This window comes from Penaeus monodon, chromosome 27 (assembly GCF_015228065.2).
Source record: "Penaeus monodon isolate SGIC_2016 chromosome 27, NSTDA_Pmon_1, whole genome shotgun sequence".
Lineage (NCBI taxonomy): Eukaryota > Metazoa > Arthropoda > Malacostraca > Decapoda > Penaeidae > Penaeus > Penaeus monodon.
Genome location: NC_051412.1, coordinates 31,366,192 through 31,366,734, shown reverse-complemented (window position 1 = coordinate 31,366,734; position 543 = coordinate 31,366,192). Strand labels below are relative to the sequence as shown.

Genomic DNA, 543 nt, shown 5'->3' with positions numbered 1-543 from the left:
AAGCGATATGCAAGTCAGGTGTGTTACTCTATAAACAATTCGATAAGTTACTCGTATATGCCAATTCACATAATAATAGACGCAGAAGGTGAAGCCTCTACATAAGCACTATCTACACACCCCCTGAGACTGTCGCATATATTGCTCAGAAAAAATATCTATATCGATATTCAAAAAGCGGAAACGAAGGAAAAATACAAATAAATCAGAAAAAAAGCTGTGATTATCTACAAAATCTACCAGAATGACAACATTGCCGAGATGAATACTGAATTTCAGCATCAAAGGAATGTAAAAACTAAATTACTCAGTGCAAAAAATATCAAAGAAATGCGTTAATAAGTTAATCATTTGATAACATAAAAAATACCAGAAAATAAGAAGGAAATGTATATTATACATCAATAAATAAATCTAACAGCACAGAAATTATAAATATTTGCAGAAAATATCCTAATTACGTAAATAAAAGGTTTTAATAATTTTACACAATTTAGATTAAAGAACACATATTTGTCACTAAATTACAAAATATGTATCATG

At 28.5% G+C, this 543-nt stretch overlaps 1 protein-coding gene across 1 annotated transcript in view; it reads right to left on the bottom strand.

Annotated features, from left to right (window-relative positions):
- Positions 1–543, bottom strand: part of LOC119590790 (inactive dipeptidyl peptidase 10-like) — a 39,595-nt gene that overhangs the window by 38,062 nt on the left and 990 nt on the right. The gene's annotated exons all lie outside the window — the stretch shown is intronic.